Here is a 9780-nt window from a genome sequence, read left to right as displayed (position 1 = left end):
CTTCTTCTTGTAGACTCATGTTGGGCCTCCAAGTGCAGAGTTTTGTAGGACAGTAGCAAATTTCCCTCAAGTGGATGTCCTAAAGTTTATGAATCCGTAGAAGGCGTAGGATGAAGATGGTCTCTCTCAAACAACCCTGCAACCAAATAACAAAGAGTCTCTTGTGTCCCCAACACACCCAATACAATGGTAAACTGTATAGGTGCACTAGCTCGGCGAAGCGATGGTGATACGAGTGCAATATGGATGGTAGATATAGGTTTTTGTAATATGAAAATATAAAAACAGCAAGGTAACTATTAATAAAAGTGAGCGAAAACGGTATTGCAATGATTCAAAACAAGGCCTAGGGTTCATACTTTCACAAGTTCAAGTTCTCTCAGCAATGATAACATAATTGGATCATATAACTATCCCTCAACGTGCAACAAAAAGTCACTCAAAAGTCACTAATAGCAGAGAATAGACAAAGAGATTATTGTAGGGTACGAAACCACCTCAAAGTTATTCTTTCTCATTGATCTATTGGGCTATTACTACGTGTCACAAACAACCCTAGAGTTCGTACTAAAATAACAACTTAAGACACACATCAACCAAAACCCTAATGTCACCTAGATACTCCAATGTCACCACAAGTATCAGCGGGTTTGATTATATGATATGCATCACACAATCTCAGATTCATCTATTCAAACCAACACAGAGAACTTCAAAGAGTGCCCCAAAGTTTCTACCGGAGAGTCAAGACGAAAACGTGTTGTAAAGGCATAATTATCCCCAAGGTGTTTTGGTGATTGATGACAATGCTTTTGCAGACTAATCGTGTGCGTTGAGTTTTCCAGAGATTCATCCTTTGGCACGAGACGATTACCTCCCCTCCGGTGTTTTATTCGAGATGGTGTAGCTCCTTCGTTTCTCTGTTGGTGGACTAGTTTCGTAGGAGTGACCGTACTATCAAGAGGGGATCCGCTTTGGTAAGGATAGGGTGGAATCAACACGTACACATCCTTATCACACCCAATGTTCCTTTCCGCTTCATTGGAGCCACCTTTACTCTCCGTGCCTGCCTAGACCTGTCCCAGCGGTAGTACCGCGGTCCTCAGCGGTAGTACCGCCGAAGCACGTCAAGCGCTAGTACCGCTCCCCAAGCGGTAGTACCGCTTGTTGTCTTCGGCCGTAGTACCGCAGTTGTTCCAGGCTACTACCGCCTCGACTCAAGACCGTTGTTTTTCGTGTCGGGTTTTACGGTACTAGGAGCGGCAGTAGTGGCGGTAGTACCGCTCCAAGCGGTACTACCGCCGGTACTTCCGTGGTAGTACCGCTCTGGGCCCAGGACCCTGCAACCCTCGTGAGCACGGAAGTACCGCTGGGAGGGACGGTAGTACCGCTTGTTCAGCGGTAGTACCGCCCTGCCCAAGCGGTAGTACCACTCTGTGCGTGGTTGCTTGGGTGTACGGTTGGATTGTTTCCCCCACTATATAAAGGTGTCTTCTTCCCCAAAGTTGACCTACCTCTTCCCCCAAAAGCTTCATTGTTGCTCCAAGCTCCATTTTCGCCCGATCTCTCTCCCTAGCCAATCAAACTTGTTGATTTGCTTGGGATTGGTTGAGAAGGCCCCGATCTACACTTCCACCAAGAGAAATTTGATTCCCCCCTCTAATCCCTAGCGGATCTTGTTACTCTTGGGTGTTTGAGCACCCTAGATGGTTGAGGTCACCTCGGAGCCATAGTCCATTGTGGTGAAGCTTCATGGTGTCGTTGGGAGCCTCCAATTAAGTTGTGGAGATTGCCCCAACCTTGTTTGTAAAGGTTCGGTCGCCGCCTTCAAGGGCACCAATAGTGGAATCACGGCATCTCGCATTGTGTGAGGGCGTGAGGAGAATACAGTGGCCCTAGTGGCTTCTTGGGGAGCATTGTGCCTCCACACCGCTCTAACGGAGACGTACTTCCCCTTAAAAGGAAGGAACTTCGGTAACACGTCCTCATCTCCACCGGCTCCACTCTTGGTTATTTCGTCCCTTTACTTTTGCAAGCTTACTTGTGTTATATCCCTTGCTTGCTTATGTGCTAGTTGTTATTGCATCATATAGGTTGCTCACATAGTTGCATATCTAGACAACCTTTTTGTTGCAAAATTTAAATTGGTAAAGAAAAGCTTAAAAATTGTTAGTTTCCTATTCAACCCCCCTCTAGTCAACTATATCGATCCTTTCAATTGGTATCAGAGCCTCATCTCTTTATTAAGGACTTTGCCGTCCGAAGAGTATAGTTGACACCACAGACGGTGCGGATGAGCACTCCGGTGTGAATCCTATCTCGTCTACGGCCGATGGGGGAACCTCGGTCTCTCATGAGGAATTCAATGTGGCTTTAGACACATTAAAAAACTCCATGACGACCGAGGTTGAAAGCATGTTTACTAAATTCCTAGAAGGACTTAAACTGTCTACCTCGCCGATGAAAGTGGGTGATCCCACTAACAAGGTGAAGGATGCTACCTCCGACAAGGGGGAAGCTAACAGTGAAAAGGGTCCTTCTACTAGTGGTAGAAATGGCACCGGCATCTATGCCCATGTGGAACCTCCAACTTATGGTGGACCGATTCCCTCTACTCATTTAAATCATGCTGGTCCTCCTCCTAAGATTGAGAAAAATGAGGATTTTGATTCTTGGGTGTATCGCTTCAAGCGTCATTTAAAGCATGTGAATACTAATCTTTGGAGAATTATTGAAGAAGGTTTCTATCCACATGACCCAAGCAACTTCACCCTAGAGGTGCCGTGGATAATCAATTCAATGAGAATGCTCTCTTCATCATCCAATAATCAATTCTCCCCGAAGATCTCCCTCATCTTCGACCCTACGCCGTGGCCAAAGATGCGTGTCATTGCGTTATGTCACTCTATCGGGGAAGTGCGAGCATTCAACACTCCAATTATGAAGTGGTGCAAGATGAAGCTGATGAGTTTGCTATGAAGGAAGATGAAGAACCTCGTGAGCTCTTTGGAGAGTAACCAAGCTTGCGGTCTCATTCCGAGATCATGGAAGCAAGGACAAAGATGACAATTGGATCAAACGCAAGTTCCTCAAGGCCATGATGCCCTACAACAAGGCCATGTCCTTCGTCATTCGCCAAAGACCGGACTTCCACTCCATGACCTCAAGTGAAGTGTTGGATGAGTTTGTTGCCATGAGCATCTTGGACAAGACCGCCGATAACGCGGTGCTCCGGTCTCAAAGGGCAAAGAAGCCCAACCTTGCCTTGAAGGCCAAGGTTATTGTGTAAGAATAGGAAGATGAGGAGAGCAATCCCAAAGATACAAAATATGATTATCACGAGCACATGGCTCTTGCTTCAAGGAAATTTTGGAGCAAGAAGAACTCAAGACCAAACTTCAACAAGAACAACTCAAGTGGCCTCAAGGGCAAGCAACGAGTTAGAACCTGTTACAATTGTGGCAATGTGAGCCATTTCGTTGCGGATTGTCCTTACGAGAAGCGGGAGGACAATGGTGGCAAGCTCATCCGGAAAGACAAAGCCAAGTCTTTCCCCAACAAGAACAACTTCACCAAGAAGACTCCAACTCGAGGGTTGGTGGTTCAAGAGGAATACCATGAGAATGACGATGATGATGAAGATAGTGAAGCAATGGCCATGGCATCCGTTGCCATTGCCACAACTCCCCGGATGTCTCTCTTTGATTCACCCAATGAGAACATCATCACCAAGTGCCTCATGGCTAAGCCACAACCAAGGTAACCCCCAACATCAAAACCACCATCATTCCTAATCCCTCGTCGATGGATAGCATTGATGATAGTGAGGGGTCTAATGAGGAAGTAAATGAATTTGAGTCCTTTGTGAGTAAGCTCAAGGGAAAATCCAAGAAGTACTTTCTTTCTCTCTTGGAACAACTTGGTGAAGCCAATGACATGATCAAGGCTCACGAAGAAACCATCTCTAAGATGGAAGGTCATAGTCGTGACTATGATGATGAGATATCGGATCTCTCTAATGCTCTTGAGGAAGAGCGTGGGCTTCATTTGGCTCTTAAGGAGTCATAAAACAATGACGATGCCAAATTAAAGAAAGATCTTGATCATGCTCTTGTTGTGTCTCGTGTGCTAACTTCCGAGAAGGCTAAACTTGAGGTTGATCATGCTAGACTCAAGGAGGAGTTTGATGTACTTGACAAGGCCCACAAGGTATTGAAAGGTGCTCATGCAAACCTCAAGGAGTCTCATGCTCAACTCCAAGTTAAGCTAACCAAGGAAAAGGCCACATTTCCTCACATGGTCTTAATTGATAATGCAAATGGTACTAAACCGTGTTGTGAGCATGTGCATCTTGTGGAGGAGAATGCCAAGTTGAAGGAACAACTCGAGAAAGGCCTTGTGTCATGCATACAAGGTGAGAAGAACCTAAATGACCTTTTGAGCAATCAAAAGGAAGTTGTGGCCAAGGAGGGAGTTGGGTTCTCACCCAAGTCCAAGAACAAGAAGAAGAACGAGAAGAAGAATGACAAGACCAAACGACCTCCCCCGCTTAAGCAAACTTTTGTGAAGGAGGGAGAGGGTGCTCCTAAGGAGAAGAAGAACAATGCGAAGAGTGGTGATGCCAAAAAGGGCAAAGTCATCTCTCCCAACAAAGCCGGCGACTTTAACCCTTCTTATGTGTTGTGTCGTGCTAGTGATGGGCATGTTTATGCTAAATTTGTTGGTTCTTCTTATGAGTACATTGAATGGTCTATTTGGGTTCCTAAGACCCTTGTTACTAACATCAAAGGATGCATTACTAAATGGGTACCTAAAACCAAGCATTGATCTCTTGTAGGTGGTTGCTTCCGGTGGGGGATAATGGTTGCTCGATAGTGGAGCAACAAATCATATGACCGGGAGCAAGGACTTGGTGGTGGACGTGCAAAAGATCCCATCTATGCCCACCAATGTCGAGTGGGGTGATGCCTCACATTCTAAGGTATTGGGTCTTGGCAAGGTTGTCATTTCTCATGATCTAACGATCGAGAAAGTCATGCTTGTTGAGTCCCTTGCGTACAATTTACTTTCCGTTCGTCAACTTGCACTCATGGGCTTTGCCACCTTCTTTGATGTTGATACCGTGGCCCTCTTGTGGAGCAAGACTCTTAAAGTAGCCTTTGTTGGGCATGTCGAGAACGATCTCTATGTGATTAACTTTTCGGAGCGACCCACTAAGACCGTGACATGCCTAATGGCTAAAGTTGATGTGGGATGGCTTTGGCATCGCCGTTTAGCCCACGTCAATATGAGATCTTTGCAAAGTCTTCTCAAGGGGGACCATGTCCGTGGACTAACAAATGTTAGTTTTGCCAAAGATCGTGCTTGCAGTGCTTGTATCGAAGGAAAGCTTCATGAGACGGCTCACCCTCCCATGACTATCATCTATTCAAAGAGACCCTTGGAGATCCTTCACATGGACCTCTTTGGGCCTCCATCCTTTGATAGTCTTGGGGGAAGAAAGTATTGCTTGGTGATTGTGGATGATTATTCAAGATACACATGGGTATATTTCTTCAAGAGGAAGAGTGAAACTAAACAAACCGTCATCGACTTTGCAAATGAAGCTCAACGACAACATGATGCAAAGATCTTGACAATAAGAAGTGACAACGGCACCGAGTTCAAGAACTACACCTTGGATGAGTTCCTTAGTGATGAGGGGATCAAGCATCAATATTCCGCTCCATACACCCCTCAACAAAATGGTGTTGCGGAGAGGAAGAACCGGACGTTGATGGATGCGGCAAGGGCCATGATGGCGGAGTTCAAGTCTCCATACAACTTTTGGGCCGAAGCAATCAACACCGCATGTCATGCATCAAATCGGCTCTATCTCCGCAAAGGCTTGAACAAGACTTGTCGGTGTCAAAACCGGCGGATCTCGGGTAGGGGGTCCCGAACTGTGCGTCTAGGCGGATGGTAATAGGAGACAAGGGACACAATGTTTTACCTAGGTTCGGGTCCTCTTGATGGAGGTAAAACCCTACGTCCTGCTTGATAGATATTGATGATGTGGGTATTACAAGAGTAGATCTACCACGAGATCAAGGAGGCTAAACCCTAGAAGCTAGCCTATGGTCTGATTGTTGTTCATCCTACGGACTAAAGCCATCCGGTTTATATAGACACCGGAGAGGGCTAGGGTTACATAGAGTCGGTTACAATGGTAGGAGATCTACATATCCGTATCGCCAAGCTTGCCTTCCATGCCAAGGAAAGTCCCATCCGGACATGGGACGAAGTCTTCAATCTTGTATCTTCATAGTCTTGGAGTCCGGCCGACGATGATAGTTCGGCTGTCCGGACACCCCCTAGTCCGGGACTCCCTCAGTAGCCCCTGAACCAGGCTTCAATGACGATGAGTCCGGCGCGCATATTGTCTTCGGCATTGCAAGGCGGGTTCCTCCTCTGAATAATTTATAGAAGATTGTGAACACCAGGATAGTGTCCGGCTCTGCAAAATAAATTCCACATACCACCGTAGAGAGAATAATATTTACACAAGTTCAATCTGCTGACGTATTTTGTGGCATGACGTCACACCACAACCAAGTCTTTACTCGAATCGTTTTTATTATACCACCTCCGCGCGTCTAGCGAAGCGGTTTCCTTGGCACATCTTGTCGAAGCAGAGATCGTGTTCCCCTTATCCCGGGATTCTCATCAATACGGACGTGGGTAACCCAACCGCGCCATTGATTGCGGCGCTTGGGAGATAAGCGAGTTTCATCAGGCTGGTGGGGACGCATGGTTTCGTCCGCCCATATAAGGGGATAAAGATCTACCCTTTTACCTACGCCTTCTTCCTCATTTGCCTATCCATCTCTGCGAATTCGAGCTCCAGCGCCCAAGTCCGCACATCTCACCTCAACCTTCTCCAACTATGTCCGGAGCGGGAGGCAAGTGGATGGCCTCCTACGTTACGGAGGGGCACATCCAGAAGCTGCGCAGCGCCGGATACCTGTCCAGCGACATTGCGCACCGGCTCCCCGACGAGGGGGAGCTCATCCCCACCCCCAGACCCCATGAGAGGGTAGTATTTCTTTCCCATTTCCTCCGTGGACTGGGCTTCCCACTCCATCCCTTTGTCCGGGGGCTCATGTTCTACTACGGCCTGGATTTCCATGATCTGGCCCCAAATTTCATCCTCAATATCTCGGCATTTATTGTCGTGTGTGAGGCCTTCCTCTGCATTAAGCCCCACTTCGGCTTGTGGCTCAAGACCTTCAGTGTCAAGCCGAAGGTTGTGAAGGGCTGCCAAGCGGAGTGCGGAGGCGCCATGGTGGGCAAGATGCCCAACGTTACTCGGCTTGAGGGCACCTTCGTGGAAACCATTAAGGGGTGGAAATCGGGGTGGTTCTACATCACCGAGCCGCGTGACCCTGAATGGGCAGCGGCCCCTGAATTCAGATCTGGCATCCCCATACGGCTCACCTCCTGGAAGGAGAGTGGCCGGATATGGGGCGATTCAGAGGAGCTGACCGGACTTCAAGCCTGCATCCAAAAGCTAGTGAAAAGGAAGCTCAAGCTTGTCAACGTAGTCCAGGTCATGCTCATCCGCCGGATTCTCCCGTGCCAACAACGGGACTTCAATATGTGGGAGTTCGATCCGGCGCAGCACCAGACTTTGAGCGGGCTCTTCGACACTACGTACGAAGAGGCCTGCATGGTGGTGTTTAAGGGTGCCGAGGCTCCCGCATCTGCCACCGAAGATCACGGATTCAGCTCGCAGCGTCCGGCTAGCGAGGTAAGTGATTTTGCCCCTTACGGGATGCTTGTTTTCCATAGTTTGACTCTATGCGGGATCTAAACTCCCTCTCCTTTGACAGGACTGGATGAAGAAGGCCGAGCAGATTATCTGTCCGGCCCCTTTGCCAGAAGACCCAGCGGATGCCCGCTTAACGGGGCTGCAGGCTCTGGCACCCCATGTGGTGCGGGAGAAGAAGGCCAAGAAGAAGGCCACGGGCACTCGAAAGAGTTCCCGTTTTCAGGTGTCATCGGATGATGACATCGAGGCAGACTCCTCCCACAAAGGCGAGGAGGAGAAGAAAGAGGCCTCTCCCCCAGCAGGGGGAGGGAAGAAAAGGAAGGCCTCCCCAACGAGGGAGGCCGAAGGGTCCAAGAAGGGAAGGACTCTTCCCCCGGACTGCTCTGCCCACGCCAGCGACGACGACAAGGATTGGCCTCCAAGGGCCAAGCCCCTGGCGAGATCGTAAGTATCCGGACTCCTGAATAACTTCATGATTTTTATTTTCACCACAGGGAGTCTTTCTAATGCCGCATACAACCATGCAGTCCGCCCAAGGAGGATCTTCCCGCTTCGCCGAGCGGGTCCTTGGGTGCGTCGGATATGGATTCCCTTCCGACCACCTCCTCCCCTCGTGATGCGGATGATGCCGAGGTGGGATCCCGGGAAGGGACCCGCCAGGAGGAGGAGGTCCCGGAGGTGCCGCAGGGCAACCTCCCGGACTTTGCACCGGACTCCGCACCGGAACCTATAGTGGCTCCGGAGTCCGGCGGGCGGCCCCTTCGTAAGAAGGGCAAGACCGTGACACCGGTGGCCTCCGTCCAACCGGAGGCGCCTGATAGCTTGCTGGAGGCGCTCAACGGCGCTTCCATTGAAGAGGAACACCGCACCGTCATGGGTGCGGTGATTCAGAAGGTTCAGCTCGCCAAGAGCGGGCTGACCGAAGCCTGCAGCAGCCTTCTAACAGGCTTTGAGGTAAGAATTGTGATATGTGTAAAATAGTACCGCATAGACAGTAGCCCCTGATGCTCGGTTCGGTGTTCGGAAAGAAAAACCAGACTGAGGATCTAAAAAGATATACACAGGAGTCATAAAAATTATGTCAATATGGGATTGCAGGCTGTGCTGCTGACCTCTGCCGCACTGATTGCGGAGGTCAATACTTTGAAGCAAAGCCTCGAGCGGTCCGAGAACGAACTCGACCATGCCAAGAAGCAGCTCGAGGACAAGGAAGGTGAGTAACACCTTATTAAAATTGTACCTTACAGAAAAGGATTTGGTTGCAAGAAAAATGACAAGGATAACGTGGGTATTGCAGGGGCCACGAACGAGGTGGCGACCCTAAAGGAGGCGGTGTCCGTGGCCGAACGTAATGCGGCCGCGGAGCGCACCGAGCGAGAGAAGCAGGAGGCGCGGCTGGCGGAGGTACAACAAGAGCTCCAGGCTCTCGTGGAAAAACATGAGAGTTTGGAGCGTGACTCGAAGGCTCAAGAGTCCGAGCTTGCATCGGCTCTTGAGAGTGCCAAAGCCGCTAAGGCCGAAGCCTACAAGGCCCTCCAGGAAATCGAGGCGTTGAAGAAAATAGCGGCGGGTAAGGCATTTTTCATGCAGAGTAAGCATGTGAGTGTGAATTACCTGTCACTTACCCGAATTCGGAGCTCTCCAGGAGCGTTCACAGATCTGCCCCGCAGCGTGTCCGATGCTGCCGCTTTCTATAGGGCCGAGGAGGGGAGCTCGACGGAGAAGGTCTTCTGGTCTCAGTATGCTGAGGCCGGACATCCGGTGCCCCTTAGCGACCAGCTGAAGCAGCTGGTCAAGCTCCACAAGGTGGCTGAACAGGCCATGAAGGGCCTCATAGTTTGGCTATGGCCCAAGGAGGCCATGCCTGGGAGCTACTTTGGCCTGGTGCGGTGGCTGGTGGATGCGTGTACATGGGTTGAAGTCATCAAGCACTCCGCCTGTATTGAAGGTGCCCGTCGGGCCCTTGCCCG

The sequence above is a fragment of the Triticum dicoccoides genome, chromosome 3B, assembly GCF_002162155.2.
Source record: "Triticum dicoccoides isolate Atlit2015 ecotype Zavitan chromosome 3B, WEW_v2.0, whole genome shotgun sequence".
In the NCBI taxonomy this organism is placed as follows: Eukaryota; Viridiplantae; Streptophyta; class Magnoliopsida; order Poales; family Poaceae; genus Triticum; species Triticum dicoccoides.
The sequence above is the reverse complement of the archived record's forward strand: the minus strand, read 5'-3'. Positions refer to the sequence as shown.